Source organism: Parasteatoda tepidariorum, chromosome X2, assembly GCF_043381705.1.
Source record: "Parasteatoda tepidariorum isolate YZ-2023 chromosome X2, CAS_Ptep_4.0, whole genome shotgun sequence".
In the NCBI taxonomy this organism is placed as follows: Eukaryota; Metazoa; Arthropoda; class Arachnida; order Araneae; family Theridiidae; genus Parasteatoda; species Parasteatoda tepidariorum.
In genome coordinates, this window is record NC_092215.1 from 26,462,212 (window position 1) to 26,477,252 (window position 15,041).

The 15,041-nt window shown below is 30.1% G+C and overlaps 1 protein-coding gene and 1 long non-coding RNA gene across 3 annotated transcripts in view; both read left to right on the plus strand.

Moving 5' to 3' along the window:
- The window catches only part of LOC107455117 (DNA ligase 1), a 340,752-nt gene that overhangs the window by 158,811 nt on the left and 166,900 nt on the right, over positions 1–15,041 (plus strand). The window lies entirely within an intron of this gene.
- Positions 9,563–15,041, plus strand: part of LOC122270573 (uncharacterized) — a 41,366-nt gene continuing 35,887 nt past the window's right edge. The window contains exon 1 of the long non-coding RNA XR_011638382.1: positions 9,563–10,041. This is a non-coding gene — a long non-coding RNA (uncharacterized lncRNA). The remainder of the gene's footprint in view (positions 10,042–15,041) is intronic.

A 15,041-nucleotide genomic window follows, 5' to 3' on the forward strand; every position in this document is an offset into this window, starting at 1 on the left:
TTGGAAATCAACATAAGTAGGGTTACACAACAAGCGTACGTTTATAAAATTGTGATATATTATTTTGATCACTTGTTGGGTATCAAGGATGAAAAATAAGTAAACAAGTACATGATAAATGAATAATGTTTATCATTTGCGGTGTATCATTCATTCAGAGATGCATTATTTTCTCTAATGGAAAAGGCACTTTCATGTCCTATAATTAAGGATAAACACATTTGCGGTCAACTAAAGAATAGTGTACCAAATCAAATGTAATCATATTACAAAATAAATCAATATATGAAAAAAGAAGATGATAACCAAAAATTAATGAAAGGAACTCCTGTGAACATTATTGCTTGATCAATTTTGGACTATCTTGCTATGATGTCCAACCATTTAATCATGAACCATTGAATTTGTGGCATTACCTTTTTGTTATCATATTTATCCTCATAATGTCCATTGAAATCAAATATAAATTTATAAATTCGTAATAGTATTTCGTAATTGTATTGCAATAATGATAATTAATATCTACACGCCTTTTAATAAATAGAAATGGGAATTTTATTTTATTTTATTTTCTTATATACATTAATATCCAGTGCAATTTGACAAAAGGACTATTCATGAATTGTGATAGGTTTTACTGAAATTCGTTTTTAAAAGAGAACACTATTGAAAAACACAAACACACACAATTCGTTATTTTAACGTAATGTGGATACATTAAAAATATTCTCCTAAAAATACTAGCCTAAAATCATGAATATTACAAAAGGAAGTGGGGGCGTAGTTAAAGGAAGGATATAAGGGTCCTAACCCTGCCACTTAATATAGCCTCCTTTATTGTATCCTACTTGTATAAAAAATATTCTTTGCCTCCTACCTGAAATTTTTCAAAAGTAACTTTGTAAACTGTGTAAAATTTGCGTTTATGCTCATTTTCATCTATTTTAACGTATTTCAAACAAATAGTAGAAATCATTTCTCATACTGTAAATAAATTATTTCTCAAAGATTGTGTGCGATCATAATTGTTCGAGAGCCTAACCTTAAATATGCTAATTAGTGCAGACTATATTATAAGACAGCATATTCTCTTAATAAGCATACTTTCTTTTTTTCCTCCATGAATTCAAGTTATTAACTTTGCCGGGATAGCCTAATTGGTAGGGCATTGAGCCCATGTCCCAGAGATCGTGGGTTCGATCCCCGCCGGCCGAAGACTCTCCGTGTAGTAAATGGTGACTGATGCATGTTAAATCTGTTGAGTCACAAAATCCTCCATGTTCCCATAACAAATCATACCGCTGGGGGTACTGATCCAGGAGTTTCCTTGTCTTCTAGATTAGGTTCAAAATGAGAAGGCTTCAGAGTGGAACATTAGTCGTAAACCCAAAATTGGGTCGGCTGTTCAACGACGGTTATAAAATATAAAATTATAAACTTTCAAAATATGGGGTCAGCCACAATCTGGAAAATATCATTCTACTAGTTTAGGCATGAAAGCTGTGGAAATTTTGCCCTCTTTATGATTATTTTACTCTGCGTATTTCTTAGATTTCGGGAACAAAGCATTTTTGAGCACAATTATAAAACTTTTTTACCCAAAGATAATCCTATGCAGAAGCATTATACTTTATAATTATTTATTATTTTTCCTTATTTAATTTACTACTAATGGAAAAATATTGAGCAGTAATGTGTACAATTGAATCTACATATAATTACACCAATTTTTATACCAATTTAATCTACGTATTAAACAATAAAATCAAAAATTTGAAAATAGTTGATTGAATATATCTCGAGTAATTAGAATTTACTTTTTTTTTTGGTGGCAGAATACGTTAATAGTTGAAATTTACTTTGAAGTATATTTTTGGTCTAATGTAGCAGACACATTTGGGTTTCAATATCGCCCTTTTCAGAAATGCATTACAAAACCAAACATGCATTTGAGTTTAAGTAACTGATTCAATGATTCCCAAAATTACTGAAATCCTTTATTATTTTAAATAAGATACATTTCGAAAATCAAATAATTTATTTGGTATTTTTTTGTGTTAATTAAAAAAAAAGTGCACATACTGGTAACAAAACCAATCTTTTATTATTTTTTCCTTGATAAACTATGACTTTTTTTTTTCAATACTAAGTGTAAGAATTTTTTTCATAAAATTTTTAAAAAAATATCAAGTGAAAAATTAGGAGAGTTTATTTGTCATGGTTTTGTTTTCATAAAATTAAAAAAATATACATATATATCAAGTAAAAAAGTATAAGAGTTTATTTTTCATGGTTTTGGAAATTTTTTTACTGATTTTAATTTTTATATATTTCAAGAAAGTAAAAGCGTATAAAAATAAATCTATTTCAAAAAATTAAAATTTAAAAAGGAAAGAGATCTTATTTTGGACATAAGAAGAAGCAGAAAATAACAGACGTATATAGTTTTGACAAAACATTTGCTTGCGTTCATTTTTAAACTATACTCCTCATTGATGTACTTAATGACAAAATAACAATAAAAAAAATAAAACAATGAATGCCCAGATTGTTACGAAACACTATTACAATAAATAAATTTAACGTTAAAACATAACATAAATCATAATGTTTTGAAATTAGGATTTAGATTTGGAATCAGCCAATGCTTTAATTTCGAAATATGTATTTTAAATTTTATAAATCACTCTAACATAACTAATTTGTATTTGCTTTATTTATTTTTTTACACCTAACGTGGGAATTAGCATTCGAAAGCCCAATTTTTGAACCAGGCAATCAGTTTTTTTGATACTCGTGTTGCCATCTAGTGACGAATTTTGAGAAATAAGCTTCATTTCCTAAAATAAAACATTTTAAATTATGTATTTAAAATAATCTACAAAAATCATGTATATGAATCAATACATTCACACAGCTTTTAACATTTTATTCGGTAAAACCCAAAACAAAAATATTTTTCTGTCACTTAAAGTCAAATTTCTCTCAAAAATTTAAATTACAAAATGGGTCAACGGGATAAAACGTAAAAACCAAAAACTTCAAATTAGGTTATTTTCAACATTTACAAATTTAAAATCAACTATTTATTTGAAAAATAAGTTTTTTTTTACTTAATTTTAATAATCTAAAAGATGAAGAAAGAAAAACAAAATACTTCTATAAAATTCGGAATTTTTAACGATACTAAATAAAATAAAAGAATAATTTTATTAAAACATCAACATACAATAATAATATATAAATTTATATTTATATTTTATTATTGTATTTTGTAATTGTATATTGTATTGTTTTTTGTAATATATAAATTTATATTTATATATTATTATATATATTACTGTATTTATTCATAAATTAATTTATATTATTTAAATGAATATTCAATGAAAAATAAGTGTATGCGTCACCTGTTGGTATAGGGTCGGGTCTTAAACTTTTTCTCCTATATGCCCATGATTATTGCGTCCAATATACCCATATATCTGATACTTTCTGATGATCAGCGGCACAATTTGTACCTTATCAGTTTTTTGCCGCTATTAAGAAACATGTTAAGCAGGAAGTATATATTAATGTGAAGATACATTAACTAAAAAAATTCTATTTATGATGATAGTATTTACAAAATAATTGAAGAAAAGGTGTCATTGGATCCAGCATACCGAAAGTTTAAAAAATTATTTCACTGATATAAAACCAGAATAATGCGAATTATCATTATAACCTAAATTCTATATTTTGAACTGTGTTCTTCAAACCTTTGAAACCAGGTGGCACTCACACACAGGTTTAAATTCCCGATTAGAATTTATATATTTCTTTAGTCTACTTATTAGACTACAGCTCAAAAATAAAATGCCCTGGGCAATAGAAGACGAAACATGATCCTTATACCATTGCGCGATGATTCCTTGGCTTTCCTTTACAGCAGGTAGTACCAAATATATCTGTCCCCTGTTGCAGTCCCTGGGAAGTACAAAAGTAGTCACATTAGAATAGTAGTCACATTAGTCTCTGAATAAAAAGTAGTCCTCTGAGTGTTTTTTTTTTTTTTTTTTGTCGCAGCAACTTGAGTGGCAACTTCAGAAATCCTTTTTGAGTTGTTGGTTCATAGAGGCAAACGTGATTTCAAACACTGTGGTTCCAAATTTTGCAGGCAATCCCGTTTGTAGTTCGCGTAAAATGATAAAATAAAAAATAAATCTTTATTTGAGTGAAACGGCTCTATACTTCTTGAATGAATGAATTATTTTAACAGATATTTATCTTACTTGATTAAAAACTTCAACGAGTACAAAAATATATAAATAGGAAAAAACAGTCAGCAAGTTTCAAGTGCTCAAAAGCAGACATCCAATTTTACGACTTGGCAGGCGTGAATGAGATGAAACAAAAGTGATTTGAAACATAAAACATAACGTTTCCAACGAAAAAGAGAAAAATAAAGGTGAAAACAAAACTAGAAAACTCTTCAGTTCCTAGGGATTCATTCAATTTCTCGGAATTCTTATCTGCTTCCAGAGTGGCGCAAGAAATCTTGAAGTCATATAATACAAAAGTTAATAGCTTAAAGATATCAACCGAACTTTTACATTAACGTGACACTATTACTGCCTGTTGCGCACTAAAAAACTTTTAAAGTGATTACGTTTGGTTCCAATGCAGAGCTGTAAACCTTTAACAAAATTTTTTATTACAAGTCTCAATTCAATCACTGGTATTTTGTCTCATTTCAAACGTAATGATTTTTTGGGGGGATACCAAAGACATATGAGGTTTAGCACAAACCATTGTCTTCAAAGTGGGTCAAATGAAACAATTCTTTGAGATCAAGTCTGATGAATAAGGTGGACATTCTTGTAAGGATACCCTATCGCAGAAGAAACTTTTCAATACAAATTCTGTTTCACATAACTAATTTAAAATTTAAAGTATTAAAAAAATGAGTTTAGACAAACGAAGATTAAGCCATAGAAGTTTCAATAGCTGAAGAAAAAAATCAAAACCCTGGAATACAAACAAACTATTGGAAGAGAACTTCCTATAGTGTCATCCTCTCACCATTTGTTTTCAGATTGATTTTTAAAAAATCTCTTTTCAGTATTTGAAACTTCAGGACTTACTCAAGGTGTTTGCCTGAACTCACTTCCATTCATACAATTTTAAATGACTCGTGGAGGTGAAAGAGAATTTGCCATGAAGAGTTTCTCTCGCGGTATGACGTCCTTTCATGCCTTCATAAAGTCAGGAATCTGTGTTTTACATCATTTTTGAATGTCTTTAGTTTAATGTACATGTGCAGATTTTTGTTGAATCCATTTCAAGGTTTCGAAGAATTTTTGCAACCGGGGAAATGGTCTCCCAAATTTTTACTCCCCTATTTTATTAAAATCATCCAAAATAAACGTGTGATGGATTGCTTAAAAAACATTTGATTTCTGCATCTCCTATTTACATGATTTACCTTTTATGCTCAAAATAGTATATCCCTTTTGGCGTTCAGAATGACAAAAATCAATAGCATCGCCTGGTTTAGCTAACAAATCTATATAATGATTTATACAAATAGCGAAAACGCATTTCATTATTCCAGTATTTTATCTGATTTGGCGGAATACATTACAAGATAACCACACACATACCCCTCCCCGGAAGAATAGAGAAGCAATCTAGACCATCAAACAGACATATGTCAGTGAAGCAATTTATGACAGGATTTTTATTTTTCCTATTCGAGACTCTGACTTGGTCACAGATAATAAAGTTTAGTCACGCGAAACCTTACCAGACCTGAAAACATAAAGGTTATTAAAATAAAATAGAAAATTTCATTAAAATCTCCAAAAAAAAATTTAGAAATAACGTGTATAATTCATTATATATATANCAGAAATGGCGATTGATTTCCCCACAAAACACATGTTTATTTAAGGGAAAATTAAAAAAATATTGAGTTTCGAAAAATTAATCCATGATCGAAATAAAGTTAAAAAAAAACAACAACTTCCTAATGGAAAACAGCGTAAATTTAAAACAAATACTCTAAATAATCACCTATACCATCCAATGTAGAGGATATAATAGATAATTTTTTATAAGTAATTCATCCTATATTATATTGGACGGTATTGGTAATATTATAGAAATACAACTCTCTCTATATCGATGGCAGTAGCGTAGTTATAGTGGAGGGGAATTAGGGAACAAAACCCCCTCAAAACAGACTGTTGTACAATATATATATACAGGGTTATTCATAATTCCCTCCGGGATTTCGAAGCGTTAGCGTTATAGTAAAAAAAAGATTACGAATATGAAAAAGAGAAACATATAAATTATTCCGAAACTATTCAAGTTTTACTTACATACATTACAGGTGTTCTATGTGTGAACCCCTGGTCACACATAGAACATAGTTGAATTTTTGTGCTCCTTAGTTAACTTTTAACTGAAATGAGCTTTTAAAATTGTATTACAAAGTGGTTATGAATGGAAGTTTAACCAATCGTAGTACCAATTCGAGGATTCTAACAGACATCCATGTTAAGGCGAAAATCAAGAACAATAACATTAAAAAATAAAGAATAAATATGAATGAGTTTTCCTCTTCTGCAATTTCTGTCCTTAAACTATGGATAAAGTTGAATTTTTGTGCTCCGTAGTTAACTTTTAACTTAAATGAGCTTTTAAAATTGTATTACAAAGTGGTTATGAAGGGAGGTTTAACCAATCGTAGTACCAATTCGAGGATCCTAATAGACATCCATGCCAAGGCGAAAATCAAGAACAACAATAGCATTAAAAGATAAAGAATAAATAATTTAAAAGGATCTAGAAGACCAAAATATTAAGATGACCATAAATAAACAAACAAATAGATAAAAAATTGAAAATAGTAAACAAATACTTAAATCACTTTCAGATAGTTAAGTTTACTGATTTGAGTTTTACTAGTTTCAGAATTTAGTTCAAATTTTTTATTTCTCAGTATTAAATAAATATTTGATATTCTTTTAGACACAACTATTGCCTGTAAAATCTCTTCAAATTAATTATACGTTTAAATAACTCTTTCAGGTCAAGAGAAAGATTTCACTATCTCTCCAGAAATCAGTAATAAAAATTGTAGCTTATTACTAAAGTTAAAAGTAATATTGTAAACCCATGAAAAACATAATTAATCAAATAATTCTAGCTTGGAAATTTTATATCCATTATTATTATTATTATTGTTATTCATTTACTTATTTTATATATTTATTTACTTATTTTTGTAAAAAAGTGGGTCAAATCTGGTCTGGGATAGCAGGGCTGAAAAGGACCGCTAACAGGACAATTAAAAAACATATTTCTTATTCTCCAATAAGCAAACCTGTGAATAATAAGAATAATCTGAACTGTAATAATAGCCGGTTGGATTTTATGAAAGCTTATATAGCTATAATGGTTTATATGTTTTTATAATAGTTATTACAAACTCGTTTAATATTATAAATATCAAGTATATCATATAAAAATAGCGATTTGTCACATGACTCATTCGACAAAAGATACAAACAGAGCACTCAAAATCTCTTTTCTCATTGAATTGGATTGTTTTTTCACGCATCCCGGCAATTCATGTTCTTCTACTACAGTGTTTCCCAAACTTATGTCTTCTGTGTACCCTTTCTAAATTTTTCGTAACGCTGTGTACCACTAATAAAAAAATGAATGTAATTTTTACAATAAAAAATTTGCTCAAAAGTTAAAAATTACAACTGGCTGTTGACACCCCTAATGATTAACTGTTAACTTTGCAAAAAATAGCCAATAGAAAAATATGTAATCCTAATTTTCATGGCTAACTTTGTTTTTAAATAAAATTTTGTGAAATTTTCGCTTGGTGTAAGATATTTCGCATAAGAACGCGTACCCCCGCTGAACTGTTCCCGTACCCCTGGGGGTACGCGTACCACACTTTGGGAAACACTGTTCTACTAGATGGTATCGACCACAAGTTTGACGGAAAGTATTCCCATCGTTGATGCATCCTCTCTGCCGTAGAGCTAACGATGAGAGGTTTATGTGGATTTCTTACCTCTGCAGCGCAAATATTTCGCTGATGAAGCTGTACAAGAATGCGAATTGGCTCCCAATACCTAGTTCAAAAATTTTCTTGTCTGAGTTGGGCCCTACAATTACGAGGCTGCGGAGGTGAACATTGATAGAACAGTAAATCCTACGTGAATCCATGAATTTTCTCGTTTTCTGAGTAGGGCCCAAAATAATGGGGCAGTGGAGTTGAACATGGATAGAGCAGTAAATCCGGCGTGGATCAGCTGTTCAATGATGGTGATAAAATTAACTACTAAAAAAAGTTAAAATTTCATTTAGTAAAGTTTTTATAAGAAGAAATGACGCTATATACATTAGAAACACTGAGTATGCTGTTTTTGCCTGAATATTGTGAATAAACAAGAGTGCAGCGTTATTACGTCATGAAATCTACCAATCATAGCAATGGAATAATTTTACCGGTACTTAAAAAGTAAATCTGGCAACATTTCAGCAATCCATTTTTAGGGAAATTGTTAACCAAACTCATAATTGTACAAGAACAAAACTCAAGACACCTATATCTTCTTGAATTTACATAATAATAATAATAACATCATTTATATAATTACGAGGGTTTGTTTTAGCTATACTGAAATATCTCCGATAAATTCGTCTTAGTAATAACAAATTCAATCAAAGTGAATTTAAATTGTCACTGGAACTAACCCATATTTTAATACCTGCATGACTATTAACGTCACAGTGCTAAATCATAATACGCATATTTTATTGTATTCCGGAACAAAATTATTTGCTCCGAACTACAGATTAATGTTCCTCTCTTGTAGATATTTTTTTTGACAAATGTTACAAATGTTTTTTACGACACAACTCTAATTTTTGTGTTACGTACCGGAAGCCGTATTTAAAAAGTTATTAAGTAACAAAGTTATTTAGTAAAGTTATCGAGTACCGTCTGGTATGTGCGGTGGCCAGAGGGCTGACCTTAGGTCAGAAAGGTCATGGGTTCGAGTACGCTTTCGGGTAATCTCCCTCTATATTCAATCTGTCCTTATGGTTTCGGAATGACGTTGACCACTTACAGGGTGCATGCTATTTAAAAAGAGTTAAAAACGCAGACCGTTGAGTATTTCGATGGCATATATTGCTAAATGTGGAGGATATCATAAATAAAATAAAGTTTTAAAAAAATGTTTAAAAAAAGCTATTAAGTAAAAGCGTAACTTACTTAAGTTTTTTAAAGTAATGTGTAAAAAGTAAATAAAATCGGTTATTTAAACGGAACAATTATAAACCGCTCTTTCATATGCGATATTATCCAAAATTATTTATATTTTTTCTGATCAAATTTGCAATTTCAGAAACTTTCATCTAAAAATTTAGATTAGCCATTGTTATAAAAACAATGCCAGTAAGAATTATATTTATTTCACATTTTACTATTCGCCCTTTTAAAAAAAAATTCTTTCGCCGGAAGAAACGTCACGCCGGTCATTCACAGACGCACCTTAAATAGCCCCCTACTTCCGAAAACACCCACTACGCAGACTCAGTAGTGGCTATATAATAACAGAAAGCACCTGCCAACCACGTCCAGGTAGTAAGCAAAAAATAAAAAAACATGCGAGTTGAGAAAACGCAACAACTTCCCAACCGGCAGACGATCAGCGAGTGCAGACAAGTGAGGACGAAGCGATAGAGTAGTGTTTGTGTTTGACAACTGAACTTGAAAAAGAACTTATTTTATAATTTTTCTAAATTCAAGTAAATTTTAATTAATTTTTGGAAGAGGAATCAATATCATTTATTTATGTGTGGTGCAACTTTCAACTATAAACTTACATTCATTTAAGAATAATAAATGAATGTCAAGAAAAAACAACTTTATTGTGTTTTACAGAGCTTGGATAAACTGAAAGAAAGAAATTTCAAAAGAAAGTTTTCGTTCCTGAAAAAAGATACTGAAAGGAAAATTTGGTAACTGATTTTCATTTGTTTTTGGAAAATTTAATTATAATATGTCTGATTTATTATTGATTTCCCCAAAAAATGACAAATACATAATAGCTTCATAAAAAGTAAAAATAAATAAATAAATAAATAATAATAATAATAATAATACAATCTGATCCAAAATAAAAAGTATACCAACTTGATTACACGAAATTTAGAAGAAATCTAATCTCTCTTTTAAAAATTGCGGTTAAGGAATTACGTTTTATAACAGAATGTTAGTGAAAATTGAGTTTGTACTATTTATTTTATAAACAGTATATGTATTTATTTTTTTATATTCGCTTTGTTTTGTTTATTATCACCATTAATCATTTGTATTTAATGTACACGTTTAAGTTTTTGTTTATTTTTTTTTTAAAAAATCTTTCAATCGCAAATGTTTACAAAGATATTTTAACTAGTATGGTACTAACATTCCTATATGTGGTTTGTTTCAACTTGAATTTTTTGTGTGTCTAATACTTTTGTTTTAAAATGAATTAATACTCAAGCTAGAATCATTACACTTTAAAACTGAGATGTTCTTACCTGCGACATCACGACTTAATAATCTGAATTCTTGAACAATCGAGAGAAAAAAAAAAGAGTTCCCTGTTCATAGAAATTTTCTAATTGTTCATCGTCTAATATTTTTATACTTATTTTCAGCAAAATGTATGCCTTTAACAGTCTGCATCGAAAAATAATTTTCTGAAATATAACAAAAGTTCTTCTTAATTAAAAAAAAATAATGATCAACCCATGTCACTGAACTGTGCTCATGAAGAATAGACATGAAACTTCATTTCTCTGGACTCATTAAAAAGTTTGTAGATAACAACATAGAAATACGATCAATGAAAATATAAACGAAAAATTCGTATATTAGTTTAAAGGTGTTTAAAGTCAAATTTTCTGGAAAACTTGTCTCGTGGTCTATATGTCATTCTAAGTTAACACGAATCTCTCGCTAGCAATTGAAAAAGTTGTATCTCTTTTAAACGTATAGATTAAATCTACATATAGTTAACATTACATATAGTTAACGCTACAACATATAGATAACACTACAACTAAGCAATTTTAAGTTATTATACAAATATAAAAACACTTGTCATAATTTATGTTAAATGCGTTTTTTTTTTCATGCTATGTGAAATACGATAAAAGCAACTCGACTTGTTGAAAATGGAATTTTATGATCTATATTACTTAAAGCTTCTAACAAAATCTGTTCCTAAATAGTCATAGACTGATCTTTTTAGCTTTTTAGATTCATTTCTTATTCAAATCTTAGCAAAGTATATTAATGTAGAAATCAATTGGATATCAAAAACTTAAAGGCCACCCTATTTATTTTATTTTATCGCCGATTAACAAGCGATCTGTGCATTGATTTGCGATTCCATTTCACTCCATAACCGTTTGTTTTAGTACTCAACTCAGAAGACAAGGGAATGAATTATTGAATCACAGGAAATTTGGAAGGGGCCAGGTGTGACATTCAACTGTCACCTTGAAACACGTGCCTATTAGCCTATTAATCACTCCAGCTTTAGTAATCATTTAGTAATATTTTTAAACCCCATCCAAAAGACAAGGGATCTTCTGGATCAAGTAATGGGAGAAATTTGCCTTCGTGGAGGACTTTTTTGATGGAACTAACCAGCATTTGCGTTACATGGTGAAGAAAACCACGAAATCCTCTGACGGGTTACTCTGACGGCAAGGGGATCTAATTCGTGACCCGTCTACCACGGAGGATTTTACGTCAGCACTATGGTCGGTGGAAGCGGCGTGTGAGATTCGTTTCAACCGGACATCACTGAGATTCGAACCCGGGTCACCTCATTGGGAGATGAGCGGGTTAGGTCTACCCACCACGGTTCGTAGTGAACTGATTGTAAAGACAAGGTTTTCAGAGCATCACTGGCCCCCTATCACTGTACGAGTGGGTAAACACTTTAATCTGCCTGCGTAAGGACTGAGGGAGCGCGGTATCGGTCCTCATTAAACTGTCCTACCGTGAGGTGCTCGATTTCGCTCGCAGGTCGTCGGGCTACCCCAGCGAAGGAGCCATCATCTCATCAAGGATTAAAATTGTGATGGCATATTTTCAAATCATCCTCCAGGACGTTCCCCAGACCGTCGCCAATAGCCCATTGTGTAGTTATAGGGCGGCGACGTATGTGCAGGGAAAGAAAGAAATTATAAACGAAGCATAAGAAATTATAAAGAAAATTGTGTACGAAGAAACATTCTTAAAAAGAGTGTGAGAGAGCCAGAGAAATTGTTTCAAAGCCTGGTAGATATTGTATCACAATCAAAGAATCTTTATAAGTCATACAAAATCATTAACCCAAACTAGATCTCCTTAACGGCTCAAAGGTCTTTTTTTTTTAAAATAAATAAAAATGCTTAAATATTTATTTTTAAGTAAAACGCTGTTAATTTTTTTTAAGTTTCAAAAGGAGGGGAGAAGCATTAAAGGTGCTCGCATAAAGAGTAGAATTTAATTAGAACACAGGAATAAGAGAAAAATGTTTTTTTTTTTTTTGAAACAGCTTCCTAAGATATTTATTATTTAAAATTAAAAACAATTATTTTAGCACTTTTAAATGAAAGATTATTAATTGGTTTTTTATTTTAAGTTTCAAAATAAAGAGTTATAGAACCTTAATTTTCCTTTTTCGCTCAGCGTTGATGATTCATCAGTTAAGAACCCGACCTGTGATTATCTTTAGAGTGTTGGCTTTTCAATATTTGTAAACCAGTTATATTCTTAAATTAGACATATTTAGACACAATTGCGTGATTTTTACTCCCTTACTTTACTAGTGACTTAAATTTTCATTTCAAATGTTGTTCTGGGCAACACAAAAGTAAAATTCAATATTATATAGTTTATAGCACCGTTTATTGACGAGTATGTAGTATTGCTCTCTTTTTTACTCTGAACTAGGTGCAGAACAACCGCATCCGGCGTTTGGTTTAGATTTTGCTAATAAACCAATTAACAAGGCAGCGACCTGAATTATATCTTTTTCAACGTGATTTTTGTGATTTTTATGAAAAAGACGAGACACTAACAAGATTCAATAACAGAAATGAAACTTGACTTCTATGAAATTTTAGGTCTTAGAAACTACTTGACTGATTTGGTTCAAACTTTGCACTTTGTCATTTTAAATTAAATTGTTTTAAATTATATAAATATTTGTAGGCCTTACATATTAAAATTTTCGTCAGCTATTTATTAGCTCAATTGTAGAAAATTACTATTTAATTATTAAATAAAATAATGATTATTAAAAATTATTTTTTCGAAAGAAACTATCTTTGAGTAAACGAATTCCAGTCGGTTCCAAAAGTTTTCGATTCGCTTAAAAAGTTCACGAGATCTGACGAAGAATGAAAAAAGTAAAATTACGATGCGTTTGCTCGCTCTCCCAACTTAACTAAGGACACCACAATTTTTAGATACCTCCCATAGTTTGAATGTTACAAATCTAAATCTGAGAAGTACGTTTTTCCGCAACTTAACAAATAACGAGCACTTAATAATTAGAATATTCGAGTCAACCCCTTTTAACACTTTTATTGCCGATCACGCGATATCGCATGACGAAATTCTCCCCAACTGTTTGTGTCAATAAAACAGATCACAAGATGCATATTATTATCCAACTTCTTTTGCAGAAAATAATATGTTTTCTCATGACAATAACACATTACTTATTTAAAAAAAACGAAAAAATACTGTAAAATTTACTGTAACACTTATTGTAAAATTTAAAAATTAAAATGGTTGCTAAATTACGAATATTTAACTTTGATTTTATCTTTATTCAGGGTTCGCATGCACCTGGAAAAAATTAATAAGTGGTATCAATTTTGTTATAAAGAAGCTGAAAATTTCTTCTTTTTTTTTTTCATTATTAAAATGAAATTTCCTGTCTGCCACCTTCAGAATCTTTTGATATTTACTTAGAGAAAATAACAATTTCTGATAGCTACAAGCATAATAGTGTTTAAATATTATTTCCACTTTTTAATCTTTCCCATGTGAGTATGAACCCTGTTATAGATTACCACTCTTCAATGATTAATGTAACACCTGCACCTGTCTGGTAGCTAACGTGTTAAACCATTAAGATTTGGTTCTTAGTTCGTGAAAATCCACTCAAAACAACAGAAGTTATTTTTCCTTCCGAATATGATTTGATTTTGTCCGATTTTGTGCTCAGCGATTTTCTGGTGAGTGTCTCGTTTTTTTTTATAGTAAAAAGAAAGAAATAACAATAATTAAAAAGACACGATGCAACACATTTATAAATGGGGTAGTTATTCAGTTATTTGTTTTATTTGCAGCATCTAACACAAAGCTGGATATGCCACGCCGAACTCTGTGTGAAAATGAACAATTCTATGAACTCGAAGTAATACCGTTTAACGGCGTTATAATTATATATTCTCAAAATTTCAATTTGTGTGAACCCAAATTTTAACTTTTGAATTGGAATTTTAAATCACTTGTAAAATATGACGGGAAAATTATTAACATTGAATCTAAGAACGTAACTAGATTTCTAAATGAATTACATAAATCCGAAACCTTTCACGAACATCCGAAACTCTCTACATGTTAATCATTTTCCTTTTAAATATCAGCAGGATTAATATGAAGTCATGGACAATCCGGGCTCTCCTGTGTGTGGCACATATTTAAGGAGTCCTTAACATAAAGCTTATTAAGCTCCTTAACGTAAAGCACTTTCAAATGAATTAAAGTTAATCCATTAATATTTTTCTTAGCATATTCCGCCTCTAATCTCTTCAATAACTTTTAAATATTTTTTTTAAAAAAATGTTCCAAAATTGAAAATATCGAACAGAAATGGGTGCGCCATTTCATGTTATTAAATATTTATTGCTATCGCACCTCAGTTATATTTCGAACATTTTATAAATAAAAATTTCGA